Source organism: Gorilla gorilla, chromosome 14 (assembly GCF_029281585.2).
Source record: "Gorilla gorilla gorilla isolate KB3781 chromosome 14, NHGRI_mGorGor1-v2.1_pri, whole genome shotgun sequence".
Classification (NCBI taxonomy): Eukaryota; Metazoa; Chordata; class Mammalia; order Primates; family Hominidae; genus Gorilla; species Gorilla gorilla.
Window position 1 is genome coordinate 83,987,046 of NC_073238.2, and position 12,113 is coordinate 83,999,158.

The window sequence follows — 12,113 nt, forward strand, 5'->3', positions numbered from 1 at the left end:
TTCTCCCACTTTTCAGTGAGTTTTCCCAAAAGCAATTTCCTCACAAAATCATTCCTGACACTATATCTAAAATAAAATAGACTTTTAGTCTTAACTTTCCTTTTTAGCTTTTAAAGATTTTATACCTGATATTCTATCTCATATTCTATTTTATTTTGTTCTATTTTTGTGTTCATTATCATTAATCCCCCCCCCCATCTATGAAAAGCAGCCACATCAAGGTCCAGCCTTTATATGTTTGGTCAACTGCCCGATCCCCACGTGCTTAAAAGAGTGCCTGCGTAAAGTAGAAACCATAAACATTTTTATGAATGAATGAATATCTATTTGGTTTAAAGATCACTCAAAAGTGAAATAATACTAGCTATAAATTTAGACCCCCAACCAAAAGACCTGTAAAAGCATGTACTGCAAAGAAAAGTGAACAGAGGCAAATTGTGTGAGATGTAATAAAAAATAACGAGCAGATACTTTAATAAGTATGATAAAAATTTAATAGACAATTTTAAAATTTTCATAGGACACTTCATGTGAGGTAAAAATTAGATCATGTAAAATAATTCAGGAGAAAAAGAAAAAAACAGCAAACTTTATTTTTGTTGGAGAAATTGACAATTATATATGTATATTAAGTGCAGATAATCAGAAAAATGCAGGGGGGAATATGATCTATATTTTTCCCTTTAGGAGTGGAAACATTGCCAGAGTCATTGGAACCAGAGTAATTCCATCTTGAATAGGAGCTGGGTAAAATGAGGCTGAGACATATTGGGCTGCATTCCCAGACAGTTAAGGCATTCTAAGTCACAGGAAGAGATGGGAGGTCAGCACAAAATGCAGGTCATAAAGACCTTGCTGATAAAACAGATTGCAATAAAGAAGCCAGCCAAATCCCACCAAAATCAAGATGGCGATGAGAGTGACCTCTGGTTGTTCTCACGGCTACACTCCCACCAGCACCATGACAATTTACTAATGCCATGGCAAAGTCAGGAAGTTACCCCATATGGTCTACAAAGGGGAGGCATGAATAATCCACTACTTGTTTAGCATATCACCAAGAAATAACCATAAAAATGGGCAACCAGCAGCCCTCGGGGCTGCTCTGTCTGTGGAGTAGCCATTCTTTATTCCTTTACTTACTTTCTTAATAAACTTGCTTTCACTTTACATACTCGCCCTGAATTCTTTTTTTGCATGAGTTCCAAGAACGCTCTCTAGGGGCCTGGATCGGGACCCCTTTGCTGTAACAAAATGGAAAGACAGAAACTCTTATCACTTTAAGAGAATGTAACAAAAAAGGGAAAAGAACTAAACAAAAGATGTCACGTCAAAAGTACAGATTAAAATGGAATCAATAAATTTAAATATATCAGTAATTAAATGTAAATGAATTAAACTTATGCTTTATAAGTCATTTATGATCAGATTAGATTTGAATTAGACAGTTACAGGTTTCTAAAGAGACTATACCAAAACACAACAAAGAAAGAGTGAAAATAAAATAGAGAAAATACCTTCTAGAAAATAGTAAACAAGAAGATACCCACCTAAGCATACCCGCCTAAATCAAATGACAATATTTTAATGCTAAAAATAAAAAAAGAATGGGCTACCAAGGAGAAAATAAACAAAAAAAGTGTCAAAATAAATATTAACAGTAAAACATTAATAAAAATAAACACAGATGGTATCAAATAATACAATAATTCAGAAAATATAAGAAGAATAAAACCCGAATATATTTTAAAAATAACTTCCCACTATACAAAGCAAAACTAATAGGATTACTAAATAAATGTCAATCTATGGTGATAAATTTGTGACACGCACAACTCTATTAGAAGGTAATAATTCACTACACACAAAATTAGTTAAGTGTAGAGAAGATTGAAATAGTAATATCCCAAGCTAGATCTAATAACTATATAGTGCATCATTCATCCTCAAAAATAGAGACTATATAATTTTTTAAGAACACATGAAATATATAACAATTTAGCCACTTTTTTGATCATAAGAATATTTTATTTTTCTCAAATACTATTATATGTTTTTACTGAAATTAACTTTCAAATAAGCCGTAAAAGAAAAGAAAAACCTTCACATATTTTAAAACATAAATTTCCCCTAAATATCCTCTGTGCAAATTCATTCACACTGGAATTTACAAAATTGAACAACAAAAAATCTTTTTTTATGGTATAGTGGTACTTCTTCTAAACTTGCAGTCTTAAAGATGCTTAAAAAAGAGGTGAAAGTAAATGACTTAAGTATTTAGTTGCCAACATAAAAAAAAAGGAATAAAAAATATGATATTCTATTCTATTGGAGATGTGAAGAGTACCTATGATTCTTATGGAATGATTAATAAGACATGACATCTTTAGTTCATGCTTTATTTGAATTCCATTTTTAGAAACCCAAAGAAAATAAAAAAATCCTGTTATCTCAATACACTATTTATCTTTTGTGTTGATTAGTTTTGTATATTGAATAAAAATGTTTTTAAAATCATATATTAGATTATATGTGTTTGGAAGTATATTTAAATGTTACTGAATTAAATAAGCTTCTAAATATACAACAAAACAGCTATAGAAAGAAAATTTTGCACTTATACACTACTAGTGATTTTTTGCCTAAAAACTATACTTATGAGTCAGAAATTATTTATGTTATAATTTTTCTTGTTAAACAATTTGAAATATTTCTCTCTCACATTAAAAGTTTTCTCCCACGTCTGGGTACAATTTTTAGTGCATATATAATACTCCATTTTTCAAAAGCAAAGATGGTACTAAAGATTGAATGATGGCAGGCAATTTACATAGAAAATGGTTTACATTTTCCCAACCTAAAATATACATTTAATCAATTCCAATCCCCCAAATCGTTGTATTCTCATTGGAACAATTCTAAAGGAAGGGCATTGTGGAAGACAGCCTCCAATATGGCTCACAATGATCTCTGCTTCCTGGTGTTTTTACTCTTGTAACTCCTCCCCTGTTGGACCTAGGTAGGTCCATGTGACCAAAAACACATGCAAGAAGTGATGGCATGTGACCTCTAATGATAAGTTACAAAATCCTGCAGGTTTTCACTTGGGAGAGTCTATAATTATAAAAATCTCCTTGACACATTCCCTTTCTTTGTCTCAGATATCTTGCAGTAAGGGAAGCTCTGTCCTGAGAAGCTTTTACAGAGGCACAGGAAGAGGCCAGGACCTGAAGCCTCCCCCTCCCCCAAGAGTCACACAAGTGAGCTTGGAAGAGGAACTTCAGCACCAACTGGCAATGTAACTAGTGCCGTGTGAAAGACCCTGAACCAGAACCACCTAAATAAGCCCCTTCCAGATACCTGAGCCTTAGAAACTATGTAATACAATAAAAACTTGTTCGGGGGCAATTTATAACCCAGAACTGGATAACCAATACAGTTATGTTTTTAACAAACAGCTGGCTGGGGTGAAAAGTGCAGGTTGAAACAACAAAAAGAATTTTCCCCGTAGAAATGTACCTCACCCATATGAAAAATTATACTTGCAATCAGATTCTCAGCAGCAGTGCTTTAAAGTACATTTGTATTTATTTTTAATTGACAAATTAAAAATTATATATGTTTATGGTGTAAAACATGATGCTTTGATATAGGTATAAACCGTGGAATGGCTAAATTAAGCTAATTAGCATATGCATTGTATCATATAGTTTGTTGTGATGAGGACACTTAAAATCTACTCTCAGCATTTTCAAGTATACCATACGTTGCTATTAACTGTAGTCACCATGTTGTACAATAGATTGGCAGAACTCATTCCTCCTGTCTAATTGAAATATCGTATTCTTTGACCAATGTCTTCCCAATCCCAATGCTTTAAACAGCTGAGATAATTGTATTTAGATATTGCCATTTCATTATTATGCTATTAATATGATAATAAAATAAAATTTTCACTGAGCTAAACTTAGAAATATTGAATCTTAAAAAATAGGTGGAATCATTACAAAAGTGCCAATGCAACTTGTTATTAACAGCATAGGTGATAACATTAACTACCAATCACAATTTCAGAGAATGTAATATATTCAAAAATATAGCTTGTCTTTCATTAAATTTGGATGGTGTATTATTTTATGAGACTCATTAAACATTTAATTTTTTAAAAAATAGTGAAATTCTGCTGACTTAATTCATAAGGCAAGGTGTTCACTGCATATTTGTGTTTGGTTCAGTTAAACTTAGAAGTTGGAATTTAGATTTTTTTAGTAATTGTTTAACTACTAAGTAAAAATATATTAATTATCTTTGTTTTTACCCTGTATTCAGACAATTAATATGTTTTATGTAGTTCTGATTTGTTTCTTGGCAATTGTATCAGTCAGTGTCAAGTCTGGAATGCAGAAATCACTCTAGAATTTCAGATACTGAGAAATTTAATGCAGTTGCAAAGTTGTTAGATGGGCTGTAGAAGCAAAAGAGAAAAGGATTTATGAGCAATTAGGGGGTTGGCTCAGCCCTGGGGGAGGAAGGATGTGACTCTTGCAGGTGCAGCTTCTTCCTGAAACCATGCTGCCAGGGTTGCAAAAAGCAATTTGAACGCCTGAGGGCTGCACTGAAACCGTTTTCTATTGCATTCAATCCCTATCCTACCTCTATGTTCCCATTGGAATTCTCTAGGTGCAAAGAGTGTTAGAGCATGTGCTTTTGAGTCTTCCCTTTCAAACACAATACACAGGCAATTTCAGAGAAACAGGAAGTGAGCTGAAAACCCACAGACACCTAAGAGATATAACAGTGGACAATAATTTGTAACATTTAAGTTTCTTCTAATAGAAACATTTTTTCAGGTTTCCAATGCAAATGTACGCAAACATATAGCAGTTTGACCTTTGCTTATTTCTAAGCTTTAGCATATTCCTATAGCCTCCTATAGATCTGACTTTTCCCCATGAATCTCAACAGATATACTTGCCTATTAAGCCAAAAACAAGTGAAAAAACTGAAAATTGAGGAAGCAAAGGAATCAACTTTGAACATAATTCCTATGAAAAGCATGTTCCTCCTCTTGTCTAGGATTAAGTCCATCACCCCTGCTCCATATCTCATAATCTTGTCTTCTCAGGACCTCACTTCATCAAAAGATTTTCAATTATCCACTGCCCATATAATCACATTAATCTTTCTCTCATTTTTTGGTTCCTTTCTAGTTTCTTTAAATTTTCTGTCATCTTAAAAATTAATTTTTGACCCAAGATGTCAGATTAGTTATACTCTTCTTTATTTCCATTCAAATATGCTTGTTGAAAGTGTTGCACAAGCTCACATTCTCCTCTTGCTTATTTTCATTCCTCCAATCAGTTTGGTTAAGTATTTACATCCACTACTGCATTGAAACTACTTTAGGAAGGAGGTCCACCAATAACCTCGTTTCCTTAATGTTTTGCTGATTGTGAAGCATATTACCATAGCTGTTGGGTCTATGGCCTACTTTCTCACTTTTGCAAATCTCTTCTGTGGTCTCAAAAAAAAAAAAAAAATCACTCTGCTGGTACTCTTTCTCTGTTTGCTGATTCTTCTCATGTTTGCCTCTGGGTTCTGCCCATGTCATAAGTATTTCCCACTGAATATTCTTCAAAGAAATTTTGTCTCATTTTGTGACTTGAACTAGTCTATGTCAGAGAGGCCTAAAGCTGTATGTCTGGTTGGGGAGCTTCAAACTCATGTATCAAATCGTTTTGGGCATATAAATAACCTGCATGTCACAGAGATATTACTCAACACAATATGTTAAAAGAGAGTTTGTGATTAAATCTCTTCAAATCTTCCTGTCCAAACATATATGATTTCTAAATGAACAGCACCACCGTTCTCTTAGCTCTGAATACATGAACTTTATGGTCAGCTTTGTGGCTTCTATCATCCACACCAATCGATAACTGAATCTTGTTAATTTCATCACTTAATATTCAGCAAAGCTGTAAATTTGTTAGCATTCCTAATGCTGATAGCTTACTTTGTCCTATGGATTACTTCATCCTGTTTTACATAGTCTCCCTGCATTGTCTTCTCTTCCTTTAATGCCTTTTTGCTATGTTAACTTGAATAATATTTGTGAAACATAAATACAACTGATCATTACCATGATTATCTTTCTCCATTAGCTATAGAAACCATTTGATATCAAATTCAAATTAATTAGCCCTAAGATATCATGGGAGGGACTTTGACTTTCCCTTTTTCCTTTTCTTCCTTCTTATTTTCTTTTGCATGACTTACACTTTGGAACTCTAGTCACTCAAATGATTCATGCTGTGGCTTTCACACATGCTGCCTCCTGATTTTGGCCCTTCTCGCCTTCTCTCTATACCTAAACCCATGTTCCCTACCAGTACCTCAGGTCAGGAATTACCTTCCCTTAGAAAGTATCTTAGCCTTACTTGAACCTCAGGCTGATAGTTGCTCTTCCATAGACTTTTGTTCATAATTCATTATAATATTTAGTAAATTTTATGACTAGTTTCTGGATATGACTTGGTTCTCAATGTCTTGAAAAGAGATTTCATATTGTTAACATTTGAGTCAATTTCGTGACCTAAGAGAAAGATTATATGATGGAAGAACAAGTAAGTAAAATAAAACATATTGAATTGATTCGACATATGAATTGAATGTCTGCAAAATACCAAGCTTTATGTAGGACTTGGTATCCCAGCAGTGATGAATTCACACTCAGTGCTAGTTTCTTATCTATCTTCTGCATAAGACTCTGTACTCTTTGAAAGCCGAAAGAGGCTTACCAATATTAAACCTATTGCCATTTAACGGATGAGTTTTGAGAAAGAATGAAAAAGCGAAATAATTTTTGCAGTTATAAATCCAACTTGTAAAAAGTGCTGCTTTTGATATGCTCCACTTTTGGATTACAGACTCTTAAGTTTCTCCCACTGTAAGAGAAAAGATCTGTTACTAATCCTATAATCTACTTTAGAGTTTTTTCAGGTATCTAAAATAGTCTTGCATCCATGTATCAGGGGCAGCTTCAATTATCTTTGGTCCTCTAAGACTGATATCCTTTTAATCAACCGAAATGGCTCTACAATTATCTAAAAACGAAAGGGTATAAGTTAAAGGTGATTCTTAAATGTGGAAGCTAAGAGATTAGAAAACATTAGGCACATGTTTTCTCAGACTTAATAATGAGTCATCTATATTTATAAGCCAGTTTGCTATAACATCAGTAGGGGAGTGATGCATACTTTTATTGTAGTGAATGGAATATAATAATCGCCAAATTCTCCCTTCCATATTTTTTAGGTTTTATACAGTTCTAAATATTTCAGACGAATAGAGTTCAGGCCAAGTCAGGATTTAGAGAATTTTATTATAGAAATGTTATAAGAAATATAACACATGAGAGGGATACTAAATTACCAAATAGTGTACATAAGATAAACAGCTTTTCTTCACCTCTGAAAATAATTTAAATATGTCAATGCCACTTTCTTGGGTATGTAATGCTAGATGATAAAACAGAAAATTCTAATATTGGTGAGTTTTTAAGGAATTTTCAGTAAGTTTGATTTACAAAGTTTAAAAAATCTTGTTTGATAGTTTGTGTTAATTTCACTTTACTCAACATTTTTCTGATGCTCAATAGATAAAAGAGTGAAGTCATGATTATTCATGTACTAAATAAAGTGTGTTTAATTGCAAATTTTACTTACTGACCTCAAAACAATTATGGTACTCAGTCGAACACAATTTTCTTTCTAATTACCTGAATAAATTACTGTGTTCACTCTATATTGCTTTTTTATTTCACTTTGCCTATTGTTTGCTCTCAAACCTGACTGTCAACATTCTGGAGATGCCTTTTATTGGAGGCATTTCATTTTCTTTGATGGAAATGAATAGTTTAAAGTGATTTTATTCTGTTCTCTCATAATTGATAAAATAGAAAATGACCATCACAATCTGGAGACCTTTATTTATTTATTTATTTATTTAAAGACACATCCAGAAATGCTAAAAGTGAGAATGAGAACAATTTATTTTTTATCCAGCATAAATTCATCTTCTTTTGGAAATTTAGAGTATAGGCACATATATTTGTTTTATTCAATTTAAATATTTTAGCAGGTATTGAATACTTGTTAAGGAATTTAGTGTAATTTTTCCTAATAATACTCTATAATATTGTTCTTTTAGGATGTTATTGTTAGCTGCATCTATCTCCAAGAAGCCTGATTCACTAGATAAGAAGTATTATTTTAGAGTAATATAAGCCATTTGTTAATGTTTGCTAATAATTACCTAACTGAAGTGAAGGGGAAATAAAAACAGGTTTCAGTCTCTGAATGGACATTTATTACACAAACTATTTGTCATGATTGTCACATGTAGGATAAAAGTTAAATTTATGGTAAATATGTTCATATACTATGTAAAGTCAAAATAATTTTTACTGGTCCAAATAAGTTGGTCATATAATGTATATGTAGAGTAAATTCTTTCTTAATTTGGAGTATCACTAATCATTTTTACCCTAGCTGAGACGAAGCATATGTAAATATGTCTTCTGCATATTTTTGAAGAGAATGTTAGAAGAAAATGAAGAAAATATTGTCAAATTCTCAATGGAAATAAATGAATGAGTTATAGGCCTCCTTCTGATGGACAAAATGACGCACCAGAAATGTCTATAACCTAATTAGGGAATAAAACAAATATCATACATAAGTAATAACATCTTGAGACTCAACTGGTTCCTCAAAAGTGAATGTTCAAGTAATACTTCAAGAGAATCCATTGCAATCATAGGTGTCTAGTCACACACAACTATGTGGTGGAAAATTCTTGGGCTGAGAGAACATGCAACCCTGAGGGAGGGTAGGAGAAAATAAGAAGCAGTTGATTTCATCAGCCAGTCAACAAATTTGATTCTTTTCTTGTTTTAACGGCTTTTGTATTAAGAATGCTTAATTTTTATGAATCATATGGATAAAGTAAGAAAATTCTAATTTGGGCTATTTTAACATGTCAGCCATTTTAATCTTCAGTTGCATCAGTCTTAAAAATTGTAATCCAATAACCTAGAAATGTTAATTCAAAAAAATCCATTATAACATATAAACAACCCTAGTCAGATCAATTGACCGAAAAGAAAGGAAGGAAAGAAATTGAAGTCAAAAACATACAAAAACCAGAAATGAGAAAAATTTATGTAGAATGATATTCACTATAGATTACTTATTTAAAAAAAAAAGAAGCAATCAAGGTGCCCAAAAATAGGAAATATTAAGTAGATAACATATGATACAGCCATTACATAAAAAATATATGCAAATTAGAAATATTTTCTGATTTAATGATACCTGAAGCTTTTCACAGTTTAGTGGTAAATTAAACATGGATAAATAACGGGCAGAGTAAAATAAAACTGTAAGAAAGCACACCTTTTTTTTTGCTTTTTAATAAATGTTTACATTTTAAAATATATCTATGTTAACAGAAGAGTTGTGAAGAAAGTACAGAAAGATCATATTTGCCCTATACCTAGTTCTTAGGGAGAGAAGTCAGATGAAGATAGATAATATAGGAACAAAACAAGTACAGAGAAAATCTACTTCTATATAGGAGGGAGTAAAAGTGCACATTTATCTCCGAAACACAGTGACTATTTTTAAATACATTATTAGTATTTAAAACTTGGACTGTGGAAACTCACCTACTTAGAGACAGATTTTTTTTTTTTTTTTTGAAACAGTCTCCCTCTGTCACCCAGGCTGGAGTGTAGTGGCATGATCTCACCTCACTGCACCCTCTGCCTCCTGAGTTCAAGCGATTCTCCTGCTTCAGCCTCCCAAGCAGCTGGGATTACAGGCGGGTGCCACCACGCCGGGCTACTTTTTGTTATTTTTAATAGAGACGGGGTTTCACTATGTTGGCCAGGCTGGTCTCAAACTCCTGGCCTCAAGTGATCCGCCCACCTCGACCTCCCAAAGTGCTGGGATTACAGACATAAACCACCACGCCTGGCAGATAACTTTTTATAAACAATAGAATCCCCTTCATAGTCCAAATTTTGTTGAAAATAATTTTAGCAGTCAAATTTCAGTGTGTTGCCATAATCACAGTACCCCAAAATATATTGTCCTTATCCCTCACCACATCATTAAGTGTATACAAGCTGTTAATTAGACAAATATCATCATATTTTTCCCTTCTTACATTTAAAACATAGATTTCAAAATAATTCATATGATCAAAGTAGGGTACATGAATTTATTTCATATATTATTTTCAGATTTGTCTTTTATCCGTCTCCCATTTTTTTCTCCTATCACGTGAAAACTTTGTCATCATGCAATTATGCAGTCAAAAATTTAGGTTTAGAATATAGCACTGAAGATCAAGAAAAATGAATATATGGTTTAAGTGTTTTGTTTTCTTTTTCCATTTCTTACTTTGATATACTCTGTGTTTATAGCCTCTATTGTAATGTTTGATAGCACATCACCGTGTCCCTATGGTAAAATTAAACAAAACACAGTAACTGAAGGTATAATTCTGTTTAATCACTGCAATAGGTATTTGTTGTGGACTTAATAGTTACTCTCGGGTTATTCTAAATCCTGATATAAAGATAAATAAAACATTGTTTCTAACACAGAGGACGTCACAGCCTAAAGGGGAAATGAAATAGGATTGTACTTCTTCCTGACACTTTCATTCATCTTTTCTTCATTATGGGAGCCCTTGATAACTCCCTGCAGTGTGTTTGTTCTTAGAAGTAATCCAGAGGTGAATTACAAGGCATTTAACTAGCTAAAGGCTCATATTCTGTTGCTCCTTATGATATCACTCTTGCTGTTAGTCAGAATTGAATCTAGCAGTCTGATTTTAGTGACTGAGCTCACACTTTGCTCCCAGATTCTACCCCTGATGTAACTTGGCTATTGACTGGGAGCTCTAACTTGACACTATTTAATGAATTCCATGCTTGATAACCTCCTTTTACCCCAGAATCCTACAAAAGATGTTCTAACCTTTGCCTTACCGGTGTGCTAGAGTTTTGCTTCCTTACCTTGCCCTGTTGCTGGGACCCTACTTAAACTCACTGATCTCCCAATTAGGAGTCACTTTCCTGCCAACCTGGGGCCTCAGAGAAGAATGCTTGTCTTTCTTACTATTCTTTGTGGCACGGAAATTTAGCATAAGTCCTAGAAAAGCATAACGATCCAAATATTTTTATTAAATTGTTAACATAAACTAAACCTCGCAATTATTCATTTTTGTCTTTTCCCTCATTGTCTGTGCTGTCTGTCCGGACCTCAGAAGCATATTGTTACATGCTGACAAGCATACTTCCTATCACATACTTGTTTTCATTTTCTATACTTTATCTTCTTCCAGTTTTTTCTGGTTTCTCTGTCTACATAATGTATGTCATTTACCTTTTTGCAACTCTCAACTTGTTCTCTTTCTATAAACACTTGAATGTCTCTCATTAATATTATAGCTTCACCAGGGAATTACATGAGCACGATATTATGATGCTAATAATTCCAGGAAGAATGGACATTTTAGAACAGCATAATGTGTGATAATTATTCCTGAAGAGGTCAGAGAAGATATCATAAAAAAGATGTTTTGAAAGCTTGAGAGGGCATTTTCCAGTTGGAAAGCAGAAGAATAGTTAACTTTGCTCTAAGGAAAAACTCTCAGACACATGTGAAAAAAGACTATGATCAGGTTACAATAATTAGTTTGGTGTAGTTACAATGTGGAAATAATTCTGGAGAGTGTGAGGAGTTGGAACTGTGTATTAGGCTAAGACTGTGAAGAACCTGTTGTAAAATGAAAACAGATTTGAACTTTGTCCTTTGGTGAATGCTTTTATTATGAGAGATTAAAAGGATCAGATCTGTGTTTTAGAAATATGCCACTCATGTTTCTGTGATACTAGATCTGAGAAAAAAGAGCAAAGAGTCACTAATACCACTTAGACAGGGACACTGACAAGGAACAAAATACGATGCTGTGGGCCTGAATTAGGTTATGTTGCAAAATGATATGACACAAATAATATTTATTTTTATGTGGAAAGT

General features: G+C 33.1%; 1 long non-coding RNA gene across 1 annotated transcript in view; it reads right to left on the bottom strand.

The window, feature by feature from the left end:
- Positions 1–1,138: 1,138 nt before the first annotated feature.
- LOC109029352 (uncharacterized) overlaps positions 1,139–12,113 on the bottom strand; it is a 95,009-nt gene continuing 84,034 nt past the window's right edge. Inside the window, exon 4 of the long non-coding RNA XR_010130679.1 lies at positions 1,139–1,244. This is a non-coding gene — a long non-coding RNA (uncharacterized lncRNA). The remainder of the gene's footprint in view (positions 1,245–12,113) is intronic.